The 11486-nt window shown below is 35.3% G+C and overlaps 1 pseudogene; it reads left to right on the top strand.

Moving 5' to 3' along the window:
• The first annotated feature begins 210 nt into the window (after positions 1-210).
• LOC121100451 overlaps positions 211-11486 on the top strand; it is a 70962-nt pseudogene continuing 59686 nt past the window's right edge.

Raw genomic sequence — 11486 nt, 5'->3', positions numbered from 1 at the left:
TTCTGAAAAAATTGCTTATCTGTGAAGGTTCTATCTTGGTTGATTAAGAATGGAAAATGAGTATCCAGTTTGTGATTTTAAGGGCACTGTCATGAGAGAGTGAAAGTAACACGCTTTTACTGGTTAGCAAGTAATTCCCTCAAGATTTTACTCAGCTGCTGGTGTTACTAAACACTTTACTGTTCAGAAAACTAAAGCAGTTGAGGCGAAATGAATGAAGCCCTAATTTCAACTGAGAAAGACTCACAAGTAAATCTCATGCGGCCTATTGCTTCTGATTTAATAACCCTGTGGGTGATGGACAAGGCTGCCAGGCCTCCCATCGCACGTTATGCGAACAGAAGGGGAATCACTCTAAAAGGACTCTGTTTCTTCATAGATTGCCCTGCTTTGGTACACAGTCAATGTGTTCTAAAGATGCTTTAAGACTTGATGAAGGAATGAATACCTGAAAATGGAGGCCAGTGAACATCCAAATCATGTTTTGAGAGAAGTTGCCAATTGCCAGCTGCTACTTTCTTTTTTTTTCCAGCTTTATTGAAGTTGAAAAAGATTATAAGATATTTAAAGTGTACAGTGTGATGCTTTGATAAATGCATACTTTGTGAAAAAATTCCTCTCATCGAGATAATGAACATATCCATCACCTCACATATTTACCCTCTCCGTTGATGTTGTGGAAACATTTAAGCTCTACTCTTTTAGTAAATTTCAATTACATGATACAGCACTATCAACTAGAGTTACCATGTTATACATTAGATCCTCAGACCTTATTTATTTTATAACTGAAAGTTGGTACCCTTTTTCCAACTTTTCCTTATGTCCCCCACACCCAGCCCCCTGGCAACCACTTCTATCCATCCCTCCATCAGCATCACCAGAAAAACGCGTAGATTGTACATGACACTTCCTTCATGAAAAAAGGTGGGAAATTTGTGATTAATGGAGTAAATGCTATTACTTGTTTCTTGTTTACTATACACTTATTTAAAAAAAAGAGCTCCCTTATTTTTATTTATTTTTTTGTAGAAACCAGATCTTAAGTGTTCATGCACATTAAACCTACATGAGCAGGTTGTGGAAGAGTGGTAGAAACTGTCTCATTCTATTATTTCCCTATCCACTGTCTCCAAAGGAATGGACCAATTTCCAAAGAGAAGCTTTTCTATTGATAGAGAACTGAGTTACATCCTCACAATATTCTCTACATGCATGTACCACATCTGTTCTTGTGGAGAATCCTCCAAAATCCTTGTGGAAACCACATGAATCTGAGCACACTTGGTCCTGCTGAAATCCCTGGACTGCTTGGTGAGTAATAGAGCATGGCTTTCCCTCTGAGTTACGTATACTACTTAACATTTTATCTTGCTAAAGTTTTACTGGGAAGAGAGCAACTCCCTGGGGTAGGTTGGGTGGTGGAGAAGGGGAAAATGAAAGAAATTCTACCAACATGCAAAGGACATTATATCTCATTTAGCACTTAGTTTAAAGGGTATTATAAATGTTTTTCTCACTAATTTTTCATAGTTCATATCTTTCTTCTGTTTCGTTGTGCAATGACTAGATATTTCTATTTCTATGTATCTATGTATCTATGATCTATCTCCAGTGTCTTTCTGAGAGAAAAGTTGAGAGAGAGGGAGAGAGAGGAAACAGACCACTCTGAGGCAGGACAAAAAGAGAAGAGAAAGCTTACTTGCTTACTTATTTATCTGTCAGCCTCTGGTCTCAGTCTTGATGGAGGCATCAGTGCCCCAAGTTTTCTTATCTGAGTATCCTAAAGAATTATTCTCTCCCCAAATCACACACTGCCCAGAAAGTCTCTTCCTTAGTTGCTTGCTATTGTTGTTTCTCTAGAAGTCTAAGGAAACAGGCTTCTCTTTGCCATGCCCTAAAGAAAATTGTCTCTTTTCATCAATCAGTGAGTGATAATTTCAGTTGTTAAGGGACAGATACTATTCCAAAGAGTTAAGTAACAGGGGCTTTTTATTTTATATTTAAGATAGTTATCTGATATTAGCCACCCTAATTTCTTAGCCTTCTGCTCTTTAAATAACTTTTCTTGAATTATTTTTCTTCAGAAATATTAGCAGTGAGGAAGTTCTTCCTCCCTCAATAATTCCACCTCCTCCTTGTCTTTGAAGACACACCCCCAGAGAAGTTCATTCATAGTCAAGCACAGAAGACATTGCCTCTTAGCGTCTAGCCTCAGGCCCAGGGAACAGCTGCACTTCTCTATACCTGACATGATTGACACTGAGGATTTCATCCATAGCATTGTTTATTTTCTTTTTTCAGAGCACTGATAACCAGCATCTTTTATTTCTCTAATCAAAACCTTTATAAATAGGAAGCATGCAAAACTTCTCATAATATGGAACAAGATGTAAAAACCAAAAAAAAAAAAAAATTCTCATGATTTATTCCTTCCCATTGATGTAACATACTTAGATAATTTCTTGAGAATGGCCTAGGTGTTGCATATGATGCTACACTAGGGACAGTCATTAAGTCCATCACTTTTCCTGAAGAAGGAAGGATCCTTACAGGGCAGATGGGAATGTAGTCTTAAGCAGTAAAATAAGGTTTTCCAAAGATCCCTTACTATCTTCTCCCCTTACATCTTCCTTATGCCTTAAACCACATATTTTCATTCAAATTTAAATCTTTATCGGGAAGACCTAACCCAGATATTGAGCAAGGACAAAGCACAATTATACTCTTCGTTTATCTTTCTATAATGATCCCATGATCCTTAATTATTTTTCTTCAGTCTTAAAAAGGTCACCTCTACTTCTGCTCCTATAATATGGATATATTATGGTGCTCTAGACTTTTGAGTTATAACATACTTCAATGTGATCCCCACATTGATCTGAATGCTTTCTGGGGAGGACTCTTTAGAGCAATGTGAAAACAAGATCTTTCTATTACCTTTCTTACAGGTTTAATCAATTCATATTTTTTATATGAAGACATTAGAGACCCTTCTTGGTTATTATAAAATATTTCTATTATAGTTTTTATGTAATGCAAGGAATATTTAAAATTCAATAAAAAGGCACTTGCTTTGCAGAAAGTGTTCGAGTAGGAAAATATAAGAAAATTCAGTTATGTTTAAAGCTGAAGATGCAAATCATCTATTCAACATTTTCTTCTGAGTACTGGGTTCTAAGATGAAGACAGATACTTAAGAAATGTTATCAGTAACAAAGGCAGCAAAAAAACATAGTATTTTAAAAGTGTGTATCAGTACTTTATTATTTTTTTTCTTTGGAATAATATATCCAAAACATAGTATTTTTTAGATGAAACAGTATTCAAGGGTCCCAAATATGTCTTTCCTTAGATTGAGTTAGTTCCTAGGTTTGCTAGGAAGTCAACCATAGTCAATGACTAAAAGGAAGAAGCTAGAACTGAGTGCATGAAGGTCTAAAGGGAGTCATCCAACTGTAGCATTAACCCTTTAGCAGGTGAAGAAAATCATAAATTATAGTCTGCAAGGGAGGGGTTGTCTTTGAACTTAATTTGAGTAAATGCTTATATCTAGAGTATCTATTACGTAAAGGGTCTTATATTACCATTCATTGTTAAGCAGAGTACTCTGCAAGTCAACAAATTATAGAATCATGGGTCCCAGTGGTTCAACCAATATGGATCAAGAATTCTATCAAAACCAAGGTTGACAGGGAACAGCATCCAGTTTTTTAAAGAGAAGGCTAGAAACAACTAGCCCATCTTGTGAGGGATCTGGCCAACCTTGTGTTTGAGCAGCGTGTGCTGCAGGGTTGGAAGAATAAAAGAAATGAAGCCTAGGCTGAAGGCATACAATGGGGAAGAAAAACGTGTCAAGACTTGGAGAATGTCAGAGGCTTGATGGCAATCAAGACATGGCTGTAAGATGTACTATATCTAGAAGACATTTGGATATGTTTTATTTGTTTTTTACTTTTGTTTTATTTTTTTAGAGAGAGAGAGTGAGCACATGTGTGCATGGGGGGAAGGTCAGAGGGAAAGGGAGAGAGAGAGAGAATCCAGCCTGACCCAGGGCTGGATCCCATCACCTTGGGATCATGACCAGAGTTGAAATTAAGAGTCAGGTGCTTAACTGACTGAGCCACCCAGGTGCCCCTGGGTATTGTTTTAAATATCTATTGAATTCTGTATATCCATGAGTATGAAAAAAATGCAGTTTTTTTCAGTGAGGAAAAATACCTCTATATATTTTAACAGTCACTTTGGAAAACAGTGTGGAGGTCCCTCAAAAAGTTAAAAATAGAGCTACCCTATGACCCAGCAATTGCACTACTGGGTATTTACCCCAAAGATACAGATGTAGTGAAGAGAAGGGCCATATGCACCCCAATGTTCATAGCAGCATTGTCCACGATAGCTAAACTGTGGAAGGAGCCGAGATGCCCTTCAACATACAAATGGATTAAGAAGATGTGGTCCATATATACAATGGAATATTACTCAGTCATCAGAAAGAACGATTACCAACATTTGAAGCAACATGGACGGGACTGGAGGAGATTATACTAAGTGAAATAAGTCAAGCAGAGAAAGATAATTATCATATGGTGTCACTCATTTATGGAACATAAGGAATAGCAGGGAGATCGGTAGGAGAAGGAAGGGAAGAATGAACGGGGGGTAAACAGAAAGGGGAATAAACCACAAGGCACTATGGACTCTGGGAAACAAACTGAGGGTTTCAGAAGGGGGGGTGGGGGATTGGGCTAGGCCAGTGATGGGTATTAAGGAGGGCACGTATTGCATGGAGCACTGGGTGTTATACGTAAACAATGAATCATGGAACACTACATCAAAAACTAATGATGTACTGTATGGTGACTAACATAACATACAAAAAAAAAAAAAAAAGCCAAGAAAACACAACATCCAGCTGTGTGTTCAAACTTCAAGTTGCAACTTTCAGTTAGAAGGAGGAGAATTAGGGGTGCCTGGGTGGCTCAGTCAATTAAGCATTGAACTCTTGAGTTTGGCTCACATCATGATCTCTGAGTTGTGAGATGGACCCTTGTATCTACTCCTTGCTCAGCGGGGAGTCTGCTTGAGATTCTCTCTCTCCCTCTTCCTCTGCCCCTCCCCCTGCTCACTCTCTCTCTCTAAAATAAATAAATAAATCTTTTTAAAAAAAGAAGAAAGAGGGGCGCCTGGGTGGCTCAGTCGTTAAGCGTCTGCTTTCGGCTCAGGGAGTGATCCCAGGGTCCTGGGATCGAGCCCTGCATCAGGGTGCCTGCTCGGCTGGAAGCCTGCTTCTTCCTCTCCCACTCCTCCTGCTTGTGTTCCCTCTCTTGCTGGCTGTCTCTCTGTCAAATAAATAAATAAATAAATAAAATCTTACCAAAAAAGATAGGGAATTAGATAATTCAAGCCTTAAGAACGATTATCTTTCAAGGTGTTAAACCTATTCAGAAAAGTCTCAGTAAGACAACCTACTAAAAACATTCTGGGTTTCTGCTGTTCTTGTTTCAGAGTTGGTCAAAATCTCTGCTTATAATATCTTGTTTAATTGGATGGGAATTGCCTTCCTTGAATGAGTAAGGCTCTTTTGATATTGGAATGATTTAGAATAATGTACATAATCCAAAAAAAGTCACAGTATTCATATTTGTGAGTTAAGAAGCTGTGCATATTTGATATTTTATACTCTTGTAATGTTTAAGAGAATTGTGCCCTCTAAAGAATCAACCATATAGCTCCAATTTGCAGGTGCAGTTAAAGAATTGATTTAAACTTAGGATGTCAATTAAGCTCTTCCTAAACTTGTTCAATATAAAGAATAGTATAATATTTTGACAACATAAAGCTCTCCATATTTATCATAAGACTTTATTAGTTAAAAGGGAAATCAAGCATTTATAGTGTAATTTAGAATGATATTAATGATATTAAATCAGCAAACCAATAGAAATTTACTCTGAAACCTCTCAAAGGTTAATAAAATTTAATAAAGTAGAATTAAGTATCTGAATTATGAATTAAGTTTAATAAATCAAAATACAATTATTTATATCAAAAAGAAATCTTAAGTTCTCCTTTGCTTGCAAATCATCCCCATACGTATTTTAAAAATTCATATCATCAATGGATAGATATACAACTTGCTGCATGTTTCTGTGGGGAAGGTATTCCTGAAAAACAAATATGCTTCCGGCATTTATCTAGGGAGCTAGATATCAATTTTCTGATAGTTTTCCAATAGCTTTTGGTATCAGATAATAGTAGAAATGAATCTGTATTTATGATAATATATCAGGATCTGGGAAAGAGAAATTTCTATAACCATCCATATGCACACACTCATATCCACACACACTCTCTTCATGGATCTTTTCAACCCCTGTCTTTAGTCAATGAAATGAAAAGGGCGTAGCATCCCACATAGATATTTCTGTTATTATTTCTGGTTAGATGAAAGTGAAATACAAACTAGAGAAGAATTCCTATAAGGAAAATATGTCCAAGTATCTTTAATAAGTAAAACAAATGTCTTAAATAATTAAAATTAGCGTGTTTGTTTTAGTGAAAATGGATATTGTTCAGTAGAAATAGTGAATAATGGTTTCCCTTTTCTTTCACCTGCAATTCATTCTTTCATCTGAATAGTGTAAAGTCTCTGATTTAAAATAATTGTATATTTTCTAGAAGCACATTAACAAAGAAAAACAAGTTCTGAAATCTTTTAAGTCAATGTTATAACTGTCTTAAAATTCACTTCTATATATTTTATTTTTGATCTGTTTCTCTTTATTACAAATGTTCTTAAGATAATATTTTTAATGTTTCCACACAATCCAAAGAGAAACATTGGGGGGGAAAATGCTTTAATAGAAGTGTTGTGTCAGTTTTGAATAAGCCAAGTGTAAATAAAAGTAGCTTAAGTGTGTTGTTCAGACCTTTTGTAGTTATAAAACTAGAAATAGTTTAGCCTAAAACTTCAAATATAAATTAATGTAAAAAGTCAAAATAAAATAAAGTGTGGTATTTTCATGGGTTTTTTTTTTTTAGCAGAAGAGTAATTCTTGGACTTTTAGCTACATATTTGAATTTATAACCCTTTTAAAAATGTCTATCTAACACTCCTGAGTTGATTTTTCTATTTTTTGCATTGGCCTACATTTTTTTATAGCTAAGTATGCTAATATATTCTTTCTCATTCTTTTTCAAAAATCTTTAAAATATGTTTTATCATGCACTGTTAATTTGATAGACTAATTGAAAAATTCATGTATTAGTTATGCAAACTTGTAAGTAACAAGTAGCTGATAATTACTGTCTTTCCCCTAAATTCATTATTCCTGAAATTTTCATTCACACACAAATAGAGGGAGAACAGGAAAGTGACAGGGATTTCCTTCAGGTTCTTCTGTCAATCATAGAAGTCAGTGTTCATGGCTCCAAGTAGTAACCTAGTCAAATAGTAAGAGTCTAGATATCATTCAGAACGTCTCTCTTTTTTCCATCCTTTTGAGAATGTTTTTGTGTTAAAACAAAATACAACTCAACACAATGAAAAAAACACATCCAGTTCACAAACAGAAGCCATAGTTACTCATCTACTACATATACCAGTCAGTTGTAAATTCTCACTATAAAGAAATTATTTTTAAATTAATATATAAGCTGGCGTTTATTGACATTAGAATCTATATTTTCAGTAGGAATAATACCTTTGAAACTGAGACTACATAGCCATTATTTCATTTTTTTGACAGCATAACTGTGACATATGAAGGACAAGTATTTTCCCCATCCTAATGATAAGTAAACAAAGGTGCAAAACCAGAATGTTTTGTCCAAGTGACTAATGAAGTAATTCCACAATTAGAAATTCTCATCATATGGGGCGCCTGGGTGGCACAGCGGTTAAGCGTCTGCCTTCTGCTCAGGGTGTGATCCCGGCGTTATGGGATCGAGCCCCACATCAGGCTCCTCCACTATGAGCCTGCTTCTTCCTCTCCCACTCCCCCTGCTTGTGTTCCCTCTCTCGCTGGCTGTCTCTATCTCTGTCGAATAAATAAAATCTTAAAAAAAAAAAAAACTTAAAAAAAAAGAAATTCTCATCATAACTGTGGCCTCTGTATACTTCATCTAGATAAAATAATATTTATAAGTACCATTTATGGATTATTAACAATCTTATTAAGTTTTCACAAAAACTGTATAAGGGAATTACTGCTCTCAGCCCCAATTTACTGACGAGAAATTGAGTACTGAAAAATGATATATGCCATCCAAGGTCAATAGCAGTCTTAAGTGCAGAGCCATCACTCAAGCCACGCATTCCAATGTCAAAATCTACGCACTTATTTAAGCCCCTTGATTTTATAGACTGAATTGTGTCCTCCCCAAATACATATGTTGATACCCAAAACTGCAATGTAACTGTATTTGGAGATATGGCCTTTAAGGAGATAATTAATGTTAAATAAAGTATAAGGGTGGGGACCTCATCCAACAGGATTGGTGTCTTTGAAAGAAGAGGAAGAGACACAGGAGGGCACGTGCTTGGAGGGTAACTGTGCCTGCAACACAGTGAAAAGACAGGACCACCAGAAACCAACCCTTTGGCACCTTGATCTTGGACTTGCAGCTTGCCGAACTGTGAAAAAATACATTTCTTTTTTTTTTTTAAGATATTCAGTCTGTGGTATTTCATTAGGGCAGCCTGAGCAGACTCACACATTGGCATCTGGTTCGATGATTTGGTGCCAAGTCTTCTGATTTTGGTCCTCCCTGGGCTATATTTAAGATGTATATTCTTATCGGTAAACAGCTGCCTTCACACTCTTGATCCCTTCTCCTCCTCTTTTTCTTCTTTTTTCTTATTGTAAGCTAAGGGAATACTTGAAGGTTATTGGTGATCTGTGCTGTTGCAATGAGTTGGAAAGAAACTCTTTTTTTTTGCTTATTGAACCTGAACGAACTTATGCTATGAAAGACGTGCTTTCATTTGGTTATCTGTGTCTGTACTCTGCTATTATATATCAAGTGTCTTCCCCACTGTTGGTCCTACCTCAAAGAGCAATATTAGCCACAGCAGATGTCACAAGAGACATATTGACAATGAAACAGGCAACTGGAATGTAATGGCTCAAACCGGAGAGTGCTAATGGCTTAATTGTTACTATTATTTGTGTAAATGTTTAATTTGCCCAAATTTCAAGTAATATTTATGTTTCTACTCCTCTGCCCAGCCATCCATGTACATATCTACGTGCATCTGCCTTAGCATACGTACATGTGTTTGTGTGCATGAGCATTCTGGATTTCCAAGACTACCATTAAATATTTCTCTGGGGGGCTGTGAGGGCAGAAACATGAGCTTGATTTCTTTAGACCCTCGAGAGGCCATTCTAAATTTTATATCTCTGAGTGGTTCAATGCACAGTCATAAGATGAATGTGCTGCAGTTCTCAGGATTCTTCTAGTGAAACTCACTCTCTGGATGGGTATTATTTATGGATTTTATGTTACCTTCTTAAATGAGAAAGAGAAAGAAAGGACTTGAGAACTTGTAAACTAAAATCAATAGAGATAATAGCCTCTCACGCCGAGCAGGTTGGGATGTCTCTGTTTATTTCATAAATGTTCTTATGGATTAGACATACTCTTTCTCACTAAATGACTTCACGCTTTCCTTGCGTTTCTTCCTTCTTTTTCTTTTTCTGCTCCACCATATTTCATGTTCTTGCTCTGCTTTTTTATCTCCCACACAGAAAATCATTTTGGATTTCATGATTGCTTGACTAAATAAAGTCACTGACACAGGCCACAGGAGGAGGCAGGAACCCATTTATTTCACAGCGTGATAGCGATAGTTCAATATTCAGAAGAGAGCAATAATAGTGTGTATGGAAGTTTTTTTCATGCATGATCATTATTTGAAAGATTTCATCCCTAATAGTGTCTTGTTTTAGGGTTCTGTAAAATAGTATTAAATAAACTGATATCTAGAGAGATGTTTGTAAATATATACATTTTAAAAACACTATTCATATAGACCACAATTCAATATAATCGGCAATTTAAAAAAAAAATCCAAAAGGATTGGATAACTGAATTTATCTCCTTGGCTTATTCCTGTGTCTATGTTAAAGTGAGATATATTCTTAAAGACATATTTAACTACTATAAATGTTCTGTATGAATTATGACTTTGCTTTAAGATATAATACAAAGGAAACCTTAATGCTTCTTCCTTTATGGTCAAAGCCATAAAGAACATAAAATTCATTCTGACAGCTTTATTAGCCACATATTTTCTCTTCTATAAAATTAAATAGTTATACTGAATCGACACAAAATCTCAATGTTTTTGTATTTATTTACTCAGACTTTTCTACATCATTTTAGGTTCTTAGGACACTTCCTCCATGTAGGAATCAGATAAATACTGCTTTCAGGAAATACCAGCAACTTATATTTTAACTAATTTGCATTTTCTAATGGGCATGGATTGAGGGTAATGGCTAGTGGTAATTGTGAATTATCATACTATGTAATTACCTCAAGACCAACGACATATGTTCATCCCAGTCCACTTGATAGACATGTTCAAAACATGTTGCTAATTATAAATTAAGGAACGGAAACTTTTCCTTCATATTTGTATTGCCCTTTATGCTGGTGATCATGAATGTCTTTTAATAGGAATGGAAATTTCATTTTATAGCCACATTGAACATATAGTATACAATGCAAAACAATTCATTGATCAGGACAAAGAAGTTACCAAGCATTATTTCACACTATGTAGAAGAAAATAACAGTTGCATTCTTGAATTTCCCATCTTTGCAACTACTAGTATTAGTACAGAACATTTAACCACATGAGATCCATTAATTGGACAGATACTACACAATATGCTTTACTGTATTGATCCCTATTGTATCAGAGAAAACTACAATATGAACATAATTTTAAAACCCTATAAATTCACAAATCATCTTCCCTTTCTTCCAAATAATGTTGGTTATATCAATATCAGTGAGTTGAGTATTAAACCAGAGGATACAAAATCTCCAGCTGTTGCCTTTTCTGTTAACTATAATTTAGATTTATTTTTTGCATTTCATTTTCATTATCACTACAAAAGGGTTTTATTTGGCTTATTGTTACCTTGAGCTTCAGATTAAGTTAATTATGTCTATGAGTTCCAATTTTCACATGACTTTAGTTAAATATATACCATTTTAATAGATGTCACCATATATCCATTTTGGTTAGTTTTTTACTAATGTGGAAAGATAACTTTCATTTGTGACATAAAATATAATGTGGGACTAAAAATAATTTTATACTTAATATGTAATACATGTCTTTGATTATAGTTTATAGCTATCTTATGGAAGTCCTTTGAATACTTGCCACTTATACCTGAAGTTGTCCCAATGTGTTAGATCAAAAGATTATGGTTGGCATGGGGAGCAGGCATAAATTTGTAAAC

Source organism: Ursus maritimus, unplaced genomic scaffold (assembly GCF_017311325.1).
Source record: "Ursus maritimus isolate PB19 unplaced genomic scaffold, ASM1731132v1 scaffold_4, whole genome shotgun sequence".
Lineage (NCBI taxonomy): Eukaryota > Metazoa > Chordata > Mammalia > Carnivora > Ursidae > Ursus > Ursus maritimus.
The sequence above is the reverse complement of the archived record's forward strand: the minus strand, read 5'-3'. Positions and strand labels throughout refer to the sequence as shown.